At 49.5% G+C, this 11793-nt stretch overlaps 1 long non-coding RNA gene across 1 annotated transcript; it reads left to right on the plus strand.

The window, feature by feature from the left end:
- Positions 1–9864: 9864 nt before the first annotated feature.
- On the plus strand, positions 9865–10634 carry LOC143960319 (uncharacterized). The gene is made up of 2 exons (XR_013270299.1): positions 9865–10131; positions 10269–10634. It is a non-coding gene; the product is annotated as an uncharacterized LOC143960319 (long non-coding RNA).
- Positions 10635–11793: the final 1159 nt, after the last annotated feature.

Genomic DNA, 11793 nt, shown 5'->3' on the forward strand with positions numbered 1-11793 from the left:
TGCAAATAAGTAATTTTTGTTCATAAATTTGGGCCAAAATGTATACGGCTACATCTCTTTGGAAAAATAAACCAAATTAGAGGATATTATTTAGTCTCTTTGAAAGTTATAAAGTCTACAAGCTATGGTGAAAATCATTGAAAATTGATCACATCTGATCACACCTGATGTACTGAAGGCCTATCTCATTTCTTGAAGTTCTGAAATGTCAATAAAGTACAAAAACCCCCCCAAAATTTTTGGGAAAAGTAGATAGTCCAAGGTATTTAGTAAGAGGCATGGTGAGTTTTTTGAAGTTGTAATTTTTTCCCGCAATTCTTGGGAAAAAGAAGAATGTTTTTGTTTTTTTTGTTTTTACAAAATTGTCATAATAACAAGTTATTTCTCATACACAGCATATGCATACTTCCAATTACACCCCAAAATACATTCTGCAACTCTTCCCGAGTTTGGCAATACTACATGTGTGGGACTTTTACACAGGCTGGCCACACAGAGAGATCCAACATGCAGGGAACACCGTAAGCGGTTCTAGGAGCATAAACAACACCTCTAATTTCCTAACGACCTATTACATTTGTGAAGGCCCTGGAGCACCAGGACAGTAGAATTACCCACAAAATTACCCCATTTTGGAAAGCAGACACCCCAATGTATATTCTATGAGGCACAATGAGTCTTTTGAACAGTTCATTTTTTTCCACAAGTCTTCGGAAAACATGGAAAGAAAATGAAAACATTTTTTTTTTACACAAAGTGGTCAGTTTATAAGGTATTTCTAACTCAAAGCAAAGCATGTACATAGCAAAAATTACACCCCAAAATACATTCTGCTACTAATCCTGAGTATGGCGATACCACATGTATGTGACTTTTACACAGCATGTCCACATACAGAGGCCCAACATGCAGGGAGCGCCATCAGGTGTTCTAGGAGCATAAATGACACCTCTAATTTCCTAACGACCTATTACATTTGTGAATTACCCATGAAATGACCCCATTTTGGAAAACAAACACCCCAAAGTATATTCTATGAAGCATTATGAGTCTTTTGAACGGTTAATTTTTTTACACAAGTCTTCGGAAAACATGGAAAGAAAATTAAATTAGTTTTTATTTTTTTACACAAAGTTGTCCATTTATAAGATATTTCTAACACATAGCATGTATATAGCAACAATTACACCCCAAAACACATTCTGCTACTCCTCCTGAGTATTGCGATACCACATATGTGAGACTTTTATACAGCCTGGCCTTATACAGAGGTCCAACATTGAAGTGGTACCTTCAGGCGTTCTAGGAGCATAAATGACACATCTCATTTCATTCCTACCTATCACACTTTTGAAGGTCCTGGAGCACCAGGACAATGGAATTGCCCACAAAATGACCCCATTTTGGAAAGCAAACACCCCAATGTGTATTCTATGAGGCATGGGCTGCAAATGGGTACTCGGGTACTCTGACGAGCTGGTGACAGGTACTCTGTTACTCCGACGGGTTGGTGACAGGTACTCCGTTACTCCAACGGGCTGGTGACAGGTACTCGGGTACTCCGACGGGCTGATGACAGGTACTCGGGTACTCCGACGGGCTGGAGACAGGTACTCGGGTACTCCGACGAGCTGGTGACAGGTACTCTGTTACTCCGACGGGCTGGTGACAGGTACTCTGTTACTCCGACGGGCTGGTGACAGGTACTCTGTTACTCCGGGCTGGTGACAGGTACTCTGTTACTCCGACGGGCTGGTGACAGGTACTCTGTTACTCCAACGGGCTGGTGACAGGTACTCGGGTACTCCGACGGGCTGGTGACAGGTACTCGGGTACTCCGACGGGCTGGTGACAGGTACTCGGGTACTCTGATGGGCTGGTGACAGGTACTCGGGTACTCCGATGGGCTAGTGACAGGTACTCGGGTACTCCGACGGGCTGGTGACAGGTACTCGGGTACTCCGACGGGCCGGTGACAGGTACTCGGGTACTCCCACGGGCTGGTGACAGGTACTCAGGTACGCCGACGGGCTGGTGACAGGCATTCGGGTACTCAGTTGAACTGTGACAGGTACTCAGATGAACTGTGACAGGTACTCAGATGGGCTGTGACAGGTACTCGGGTACTCAGATGGGCTGTGACAGATACTCAAGTACTCAGGTATTCAGATGGGCTGTGACAGGTACTCAGGTACTCGGGTACTCAGATGGGTTGTGACAGGTACTCGGGTACTCAGATGGGCTGGGACAGGTACTCAGATGGGCTGTGACAGGTACTTGGGTACTCAGATGGGCTGGGACAGGTACTCAGATGGGCTGGGACAGGTACTCGGGTACTCAGATGGACTGTGACAGGTACTCAGGTACTCAGATGGGCTGTGATGGGTATTCAGGTACTTGGGTACTCAGATGGGCTGTGACAGGTACTCAGGTACTCGGGTACTCAGATGGGCTGTGACAGGTACTCGGGTACTCAGATGGGCTGGGACAGGTACTCAGATGGGCTGGGACAGGTACTCAGGTAGGCGGTTATTCAGATGCGCTGGGACAGGTACTCGGGTACTCAGATGGGCTGACAGGTGCTCAGGTACTCAGATGGACTGTGACAGGTACTTGTGTACTCAGATGGGCTGACAGGTACTCAGATGGGCTGGGACAGGTACTCGGGTACTCAGATGGGCTGGGACAGGTACTCGGGTACTCAGATGGGCTGGGACAGGTACTCGGGTACTCAGATGGGCTGTGATGGGTGATGACAGGTACTTTGATGGGTGGTGACAAGTACTTTGTGGGTGGTGACAGGTCCACTTTATTGGGGGGGTAATCAGTGTGTGATTGGTGTACACTAGGTGGTAACGGGATGTTATCGCAATTTCATCCTCACACACGATCAGTGTGTGAGGCGGAGAACCCGGTAACATCTCGTTACCGTGGTTTGTTTATATTCTGTGACCGGCTGTGATTGGACACAGCCGTTCACTTGGTAAAGAGACAATTTCATTGGCTCTTTACTACGATCGGGGCTGGGCTGTGTCAGGGTGACAAGCCGCATCCCCGATCGGCGCTCTGCATGCGCCTTAGGCACGTGTACGAGCCCTGTAACAGCACAGTACATGTGACCGCCTGTGATTGGGCACGGCCGGTCACATGTATCAGGGGGTGGATGGGGATGAAAATCTCACAGAAAGGGGATGGGCTGTGTCCGAGGGACACACCTCATCCACGATCACCGTGCTGCGGGCCCCCCGGGGAGCGGAAAAATACCGAGGCAGTCATATGACGTCCACCCAGGATGCGAGATCCCATCTGTGGCCGTCATATGACTATGGCCGGGTATTGAAGTGGTTAACAGTCTTCCATTCAGGTATCGCCGGCTGTTGCTGTCCCCGGCAGAGTGCATTTGATATCACTCTGCCTGTGGCAAGAGATGGCGCTATACAGGAAGCATCAGCTTATACAGCTCTGCTCCACAGCTGCTTGCTTTGCCGGCTTCATTAACACAGATGCTTTGGGATGGCGGGTCTGCAACCCATGATCTGGGCTTGCCAATCTGCCATCCCACAGAAGGAGGTCGCGGGCCACATCAGAGGGCTCCGTGGGCCACTGGTTGGGCACCCCTGCCTTAGACCATTCAGAGTAAGAATAGTTAACCACTACTCTCTGAATTTGTTTTTTAGCCAGTTTTCTATCCATTTACAAATTGATCTTTCCAAGCCTGTAGATTTCACCTTACATAGGCTACTGTGTGCCAAAGTCCATCCAAATGTGCATTCTTATGCCCATGAGCATGTCCCCCTCTCTCACCCCTCTCCTCCCCCCTTTCTCCAGGGAGAAGGAGAGAAACCTTTTCTTTCCCCCCTCTCTTTCTCTCCTCCCCCCCATCCCTCCTCATCTCTCACGCCCATAAACACATCCCCCTCTCTTCCCCCAGGGGGAAGGTGAGAGACCTTCCTTTCTACCCTCTCTTTCTGTCTTTTTTCTCCTTACCCCCCCTCTCTCACGCCGATGAGCACGCCCCCCTCTCCTCCCCCATTCCCCTAGGGGGATCTACAGAGGCCTTCCTTTCCACCCTCTCTTTCTATCTCCCCCCCTCTTACTTCCCCCTCTGTCTCTCACGCCCATGAGCATGTCCCCCTCTCTCACTCCTCTCCTCCCCCATTCCCCAGGGAAGGAGAGAGACCTTCCTTTCTCCCTCTCTTTATTTTCCCCCTTACCCCCCCCTCTGTCTCTCACTCCCATGAGCACGTCCCCCTCTCTAACCTCTCTCCTCCCCCATTCTCCCAGTGGCAAGGAGAGAGACCTTCCTTTCTCCCTTCTCTTTCTATCTTTTTCCCCCCTCACTCTGCCCCCACTCTCTCCCTCTCCTCCAAGTATCACCCACCTCATTCTCTTCACATTACTCATTACTTCCTCTGGATTAACTGTGGGTATAGAATTGGGTATATTGGGGCGTGGCCTGGACATGGCGGAGTGGAGAGGTGTTTGAGAGGAGCTCCCGGCCGTCACCTATCCTACCCAATCTATTTTGCTCCTTTGACTGCATTATGCTCTCCTCGAGGAAGCGCTCATCAAAGAGAAAAAAGAGGTCCACTAAACAGACCCCTTCAGCATCTCCGCCCGGGGGAAATACAACGTTTATTCCAGCAGTTACAGTCCGTCTCCCCGGACCGCAAGATGGAGGAGGCACATGCTTCCCACAGCGCAGAACATGATACTCAACCTGCTTTGCCGTCAGGCTCCCAAAGCCCTAAGCTTTACCGCAGCACCCCGTCAGCTATCTCAGCGGTACCGGGAGGGTCACCACAATTTCCCCTGACATATTTGGCAGACGAAGAGCTGGGGGCCATACTCCGAGCCCTCCCGACAAAAGCAGACATTGAAGCTCTGGTCGGGCGGGTTGAGGCGGCGCACCATAAGGAGTTACAGGCAGTGAAACAGGAGGTGCAGTCCCTATCCACCAGACTTACAGCGGGGGAGGGTTCTGTGTCGGCGCTGGACCGCTGTCAGGGCTGGCTTAGCCCTTCCTTCTCTGGGCTGGCTGCTCAGCTGTCGGCTAATTGCCAGCTCTCTTCTCTCTACACAGCTACCAGCTGTTCCTGATGATGCTCGTCTGACCTGCCTACTTAAAGCCTTCCAGCTCACTTCACCTCTGCCTTCGCCTTGGTCACATCACTCGAAACCATCTCCTGCGGTTTGTCTAAAGACTCACTTGCTGACATCCCTTCTGGCTCCTTATCCTGCTTCCTGTTGCTCTACTTGGATCCCTGACTTCTGGCCTGGCTGACTACCCGATCTGGTTACTGGACTATGGTTATGTTGACCACGCTTTTTCTATTTACCTTTTTATTTTTATTAATAAACAAGTGTGATTTAATTGTACTTCTGTCTCAGTCTGATTCATGGTTTCTGACAACCGCAGAGTCTCGGAGCTAGAGGCACATCACCGTTTCCAGACCGAGAGAACAGTGGACATGCAACTACACCTGGAAGAGATGGAGGACAGAAGCCACAGGAATAACCTGTGGCTCCGCGGCCTCCCGGAGGCTACGGGAAAGGTGGATCTTGAGGCAACGGTGGCGGTTATCTTCCGCAGAGTGGCGGGAGACAAGCTACAGGGCCGACTTGCATTCGACAGGATCCATCCTGCACTGGGACCCAGGTCGGAGGACCCAGCCAGACCGCGGGATGTGATTTGTAGACTACATCACTACACCCACAAGGAGATTGTGGCGCGGAAGGCGTGGGATGTCCAAGACCTGGAGTTGGATGGAGCACAGCTAAAGATCCTGCCTGACATATCCAGGGCAAGTTACAGTGCAGAGCAATGCTGAAACCCCTCTTGGATCTGGTGAGGAGACGAAACATCACTTACCGTTGGGGTTTCCCCCTATCGGTCACCTTCCGGCGGGATCAACATTCCTTTACTCTTCGCTTGCCAGAGTCACTGCCAGCTCTCTTTGCATTTATGGGGGCTGAGCCAATAGAGATCCCTAACTGGCTTGGTTACATTCCCGGCTTCCAGGGTCGCAGGAACAGCGCTAGCGTGAGCGGGGGATTGCCTCCCAGACCTCCGCGAAGTTGTCGGCGCTCACGCACAGCATTCCCAGAGGATGCCCGTGAAGCGTAAGTACATGCTATGCATCTTTCCCCTGGCCTTGAACTCATACTTTTGGTTCCTCCCCAGTCGCTCTGCAGGTGAAGGGTATACCCTTGACTTGAACAGCCCCGGAAGCTGCCGAGCGGATTCTGCACACCAGGACCTAGCGGCTTGACTTATGGTTCCCCCGCTGACTTGTGGCCCCCTCTTTTTTTTCATCTGAATATCGGCCATCCGGGGACAGCTTGGGTTAGGGGGAGCCGTAGGCCTCCCTATTGATCATTGGGTTTGACCCCGGCCATCCCTGGGGGGGCTGGAGTTCCCTCCCTCTGGGCTGTGTACACCTGGATATAGATGGGGCGGATCAAACCCCTCCTAGGCAACTGTGAGTCTCTGTTACAGGAGCCTCAGCTAGCGTGACATTCATGCGCTTCCCCTCACACCACTGCTACTCCCCGGGGCTTGCCTATATAGGTGGGTCAGAGTTTAACTTTGACTTGGGCTGGTGGGTGGGTGGGATGTTGATAAGAGGTGTCACCTGTACGGCAGTGTTCGGGTTGGGGGCCGACTGTTACCTCCTGCTGTACTCCACCCCCTCCTCCTCCCGGCATTGCTTGTGGGGGCAGGGGTCTATGTGCTAGTTTATTGCCCACCTGGGGCGGTGGGAGTGGGGTTCGGGGTGGACATATGCCCAAGCGGCTGACCTATTTGCAGTTGAGACTGCCTGGAATGGCTCCAACTCCGGACCGGTACGCCACTTTTGATCCCTGCTATACAGAGCATACCGGTGGAGGACAAGGGGGATCCCTCACGGAGTCCCCACCGCCTTCATGACTTTCTGGTTAGGGGGGCAGCCTGACTGATATGCTTAGACCCATCTGGTGGACCGAGAGCATTGGGGGACATGTTCTACAAATAGCACCAGTGGGGAGGTAATCTATTGGTGAAATGTTAATAAGATGGAGGTTGGTGGCCAGAGGGGTTCTTATACTTTTGTTTCTGCTTTTTTGAAAAGAATTGCCTTGCCAGGGTTGAGTGCCTAATGTGGGGTATCTGTTAGGGTATCTCTTGACGGCTCCATGTTATTGTTATTTTTCCTCTTTGACCATGGAAGTTTCAAGCTTTGAGTTCGGGTGGGTGGGGAGGCTGGGGCCCCTCCTCTCTCTCGGTTACAGTCCTACCTTACCCCCAAATAGGCCTATGCACACCCCCAGGATCTGGAGGGTAGTGTGTCAGTTCAAGTTTTAATTTGTCTATATAGAACGTCGGGTCCTATACTTGGGACCTCCACCACTACTACTTTTCCACACACAGGAGAGTGGCCCTACCTTGTAACTTTTCCTTGGGCCCCTTTCTTGTCCTAGTCGTTTTCCTTTCCTCAACTCCTGTCTGTCTCATCTAACCTCATTCCCGTGCTCCCCTCTTCCTTCTTGATCTCTCCCCCCTCCCTTGCACAGCCGAGGTGATGGATTCTATGAAAATAGTTTCGCTTAATGCCAAGGGCCTGAACATCCCAGAAAAAAGGCGCATGCTTATGAATGACCTTTGGAAGTCCCAGACAGACGTAGCCTTTATTCAGGAAACTCACTTTCAACATGATAAATACCCACTTCTCAAAAACAGATTCTTCCCCATCGCATACCACTCTACCAACTCAATGGCCAAAACTAAAGGGGTATCCATTCTAATCTCTAGTAAACTCCCGTGGAGGTGTCAGGCAGTACTAGGAGACCCGGAAGGCTGATACATGTTCCTTAAGGGGATTGTCGGGGACGTCCAAATGACCCTAGCAATGGAATTTGCGCCCAATGAACACTAGGGCACTTTTATCACACACATTCTTAACAAGCTGAGTGATTTTACGTCGAGCCAGTTGATTCTGGGTGGAGATTTTAACATGCCCCTGATCCCCACATCAGATACTTCCACGGGCCTCTCGTCAATACCCCCGTCCCAGCGAAAGCATAGCGCCTGCAACACTCGGGTGAACGGGATTACACATACTATTCGCATACTCACAAACTCTACTCCATAATTGATTACTTCTTGATACCCCACAATCAACTACACTCAGTAACTAACTCCTCCATAGGCCATATTACATGGTCAGACCATGCTCCTGTATCCTTGACCTATACCCTTACTGGGAGACAGAAGGCCAACTCACGGTTCTGGCGGCTGAATGAGAGTCTCCTCCAAGTACCTGAAATCTTGAAGGAAGTAACTAATACTCAACTTGTGTGTTGTGTTTTTTTTATTTTTTTTCCACAGGTGAATGGGTAGGGGTACATTGTACCCCATACTCATTCACATAGGGGGCCGGGATCTGGTGGCCCCTTATTAAAGGGGGCTTCCCGATTCCGATAAGCCCCCCGCCCGCAGACCCCGACATCCAACGGCCAGGGTTGTCGGGAAGAGGCCCTTGTCCTCATCAACATGGGGACAAGGTGCTTTGGGGTGGGGTGGGGGGGCGCGCGGCCCCACCTTCCCCAGGGCACCCCCCATGTTGAGGGCACGGCACGGCTCAGGAGGGGGGCGCTCGCTTGTCCCCACCCCCTTTCCTGGCTGGCCGGGTAGCGTGCTCAGATAAGGGTCTGATATGGACCTAGGGGGGACCCCCACACCGATCTTTCTGCGTAGGGATTCCCCTTTAAGTCCATACCAGGTGACGGGTCCAGCGACGCTTCCTTAACTGGCCCCGGCTACCTGGAGCCACGCTCAAAATGAGCGGACTTTTCTCCGGGCGGGAAAAGTCAGTTCATTTCAAAAGTACGGCGGCCTGGTGCACACAGGGCGGTACTGTCCGCCAAAATGCGAGCGCGGACTTTTGGGTAAAAAAAAGTCGGCCGGAGCCTACACACGGGCGGATTGTCCGCTGGACTTTTCCACCGAATTGTTTGATCGTGTGTACGAGGCATTACTACATTATTCTTCCAGGAGAATGATGCACCAGACTGTAACCCAGGCTCCCTATGGGAAGCCCACAAGGCAGTCCTGAGGGGACTCTTAATCAGCCATGGAGCAAGAATAAAAAGAGAACGATCAGCACAGCTTTCAAAACTCTTGGCTTCTTTATCGACTACAGAGGCATGACACAAGCATGCACCCTCCCAGGCCCTAGAGTTAGAGCTTGGGACAATCCGTAAACACACCACAGACCTACTGCATTTCAAGGCCAAAGCGGCCATACAACATTGCCGCCAACTCGTGTATGAGTCTGGGGACAAATGTGGGAAAACGTTGGCTAGAGCTGTCAGGGAACTAAAACAAGTTGCCTATATCCCTCATATTACCAGCCCGAATGGCCAGAAGGCTACCCTCCCACAACAGATTTCAAATGTATTTGGCGACTTTTATGCTGTTATATAATTTACCGCGAGGTCAACCCGCTCAATCAGATGTTGACGACTATGTAGCAGGCTCCCAAATGCCAACCCCCCCTACAGATGTTAGAGATGAGCTAGAGACACCCATAACCTTAAAAATGGGGGGAGGGGGGAGAAGGGAAGAAAGTGGGACTTTAGATGAAGCACACAGCAAGTAAACAAGTTGGTCAAGCGACTAGAAAGTTATATTTATTCATATTTCATAATCGCTTGGCTTGGACACACTGGGGAGATGGACTGGCGCTAATCGCCGGACGGCTGAGCTGCCCAGGTGAAAGCATTCCTCTCGTCGGTATTGTCTCGGTCAGCGTGGTGCTGGGGGCAGGACAAAGTCGGTGCACCTGCTCTATGTGACGGATCATGTTCACTTTTTCATGGCCCATTTTTTGGCTATAGGTACACTTAAATGTTAATTTTTTTTTTCTCACCACTTTGACACACATTATTAATATATTTTTATTTTACATTTTTCTCGCTTAGGCTCCCCTTTGGGATTTTCATTCACACTTCACTTCACACATGCAAATTTTCACTTTGGAGGTGCCTGTGGTGGGTATCGCCCATGCTGGCCTTTGTGGTGACCGGGAGTTGTGCTCTGCGATGTTGTGGCGATCTCCGATGCTATTCTGCTGGTGTGTGGGTGCAGACGTGAGTTGGATGCATAGCCCTCATTAACTATAAAATTATACTTTTTTTCCTCTTATATTTCTTACTCAATCTCTGTTATTTTATTTTTTATTATTTTTTGTTCATTTTTTTTAATTCATTTTTTTATTTTATTTTAGATTTACTCCATGATTTTGCTCCTGATGAGCGGTTGTCGTGCCGCGAAACGCGTCAAGCTTTTATCATTTTTTATTTCTACTTTAATCATGGAACAATAAGACATCATTTGATTTTATTTGTATTCAATATAATTTATTATGAAATTATGAAAGTGTACTATATGCATTAATTATCATTGCTGCTTTTTTCAAATGTTAAGGTCTGTCGGATTGGGATACATTTTCTATACATTGTATGCTTATCCAAGATCCACCTTATAGAGGTTTGATGCCCAAAATGTTTTTTTAGAGGCTTGATGCCCAAAATGTTTTATGGTGGATTATGGATTATGAAATATGAATAAATATAACTTTCTAGTCGCTTGACCAACTTGTTTACTTGCTGTGTGCTTCATCTAAAGTCCCACTTTCTTCCCTTCTCCCCCCTCCCCCCATTTTTAATATTTTGATAGGGATGGAGGCGGGCACGTCATTGATGCTCGCTTCATTTAAAGTCCCAAAATTGTATTCTGCTTACACCCATAAACTTAGAAGAGCTGCAGACGACCATCAGTTCCATGAAATTAGGGAAAGCCCTGGGCCCAGATGGATATACCATTCATTACTACAAAATCTTCCTTCCCATTATAGGCCCACGAATGGTAGCGTTCTTTAATTCAATTGGGACAGAAGCAATCCTTCCCAGAGACATGTTAAAAGCCCACATTTCCTTGATCCCCCAAAGAGGATAAGGATCCCACCCTGTGCGGAAGCTATAGACCCATATCTCTGTTCAACACAGACTTAAAATTGTACACCAAGATCCTGTCTTCCAGGCTGGCAAATCATCTCCAGTCTTTAATCCATCTAGACAGGTGGGTTTCATACCCACCAGGGAGGCTTGAGACAATACCATTAAAGTTTTAAACCTCCTCCATGTTGCCAGCACTGAGGGCTCTCCCTGCGTATTTCTGAGCACCGACGCTGAGAAAGTGTTTGACAGGGTGAACTGGAAGTTCATGCTTGCAGTGCTCCGTCATATAGACCTGGGAGACAGGATGCTCAATTGGATCAACAGTATCTATTCTAACCCCACGGCGCAGGTGAAAGCAATGGCCTCCTCTCAGCTCCTTTCCCTATCATGAATGGAACAAGGCAGGGGTGCCCGTTGTCCCCCCTCCTATTTGCGCTCTCACTAGAGCCTTTTCTATGCAAAATACGCCTGAACCCTGATATTCAGGGCCTCTCCCTAGGTGGCATTCATTGTAAAATCTCAGCTTATGCCGACGACCTGCTGTTTTCTTTGACCAATCCTAGGATCTCCCTCCCAAATCTTCTTAAAGAATTTGATGCCTATGGTGCGCTATCAAATCTAAATATAAATTTTTCAAAATCAGCAGCCATGGGAATAGCCATCGCCCCTTCAGTAATGCGTTCAATGCAAGCCCACTTTCGTTTCAGGTGAACAGCTGTAGCACTAAAATACTTAGGAACCATATTCCAGTAGATATGAGCTCAACTTCCCCCGTATCTTGACCAAGGCCCA

The sequence above is a fragment of the Lithobates pipiens genome, unplaced genomic scaffold (genome assembly GCF_037356315.1).
Source record: "Lithobates pipiens isolate NorthernLeopardFrog02 unplaced genomic scaffold, aLitPip1_a1.2 Scaffold_8, whole genome shotgun sequence".
In the NCBI taxonomy this organism is placed as follows: domain Eukaryota; kingdom Metazoa; phylum Chordata; class Amphibia; order Anura; family Ranidae; genus Lithobates; species Lithobates pipiens.